The following is a 658-nucleotide window of genomic DNA, read 5'->3' as shown; positions in this document are numbered from 1 at the left end:
TATATATATATATATATATATATATATATATATATATATATACATATATCACTTTCCTAATTACATAAAAACACTCTTTGAAAATTTATTTCATGAATTAGAACAGAAGTCTCAGATTTGAAGACTGTTGTCCATTTTCTCCTGAGTCGATAGCTTTTCCACCTCTAAAAATACTTCACAGAAAAAAATTTTAAAAATACATATCAGTTGCCACTGATTTACAGTGACAAGCAAGTGTCAATTCACTCTATCAGTTGGAGAAACATGTTTTTCTATCACTTTTTCTGGCACTCATTCCTTACTGTCTACTTGGAAATTATTTCATTAATATGAACAGACTTCTCAGTAAAAATGTTCTGAGGATAAGAATTCCTCAGCTTGAATAAAAATCATTCCTTCTGAAGAAGAAAAAAAGAAAAAAAAAGTGAAACACAAAAAAAGAACAGGATCAGGAAGAGGAAGTTGCTCTTAATAATGATAAAAACTAGCCTGACATAGTGGCACATGCTTATAATCCCAGGGGCTTCAGAACCTGAGGCAGGAGGATCACAAGTTCAAAGACAGCCTCAGCAATTTTTGTGAGGCTCTGAGCAATTTAGTGAGATCCTGTCTCAAAATAAAACTTCATTAAAAAAGACTTGGAGATATGGCTTAGTGG

The sequence above is a fragment of the Marmota marmota genome, unplaced genomic scaffold, assembly GCF_001458135.2.
Source record: "Marmota marmota marmota unplaced genomic scaffold, marMar, whole genome shotgun sequence".
Taxonomy (NCBI): Eukaryota; Metazoa; Chordata; class Mammalia; order Rodentia; family Sciuridae; genus Marmota; species Marmota marmota.
This window is presented reverse-complemented; position numbering follows the sequence as displayed.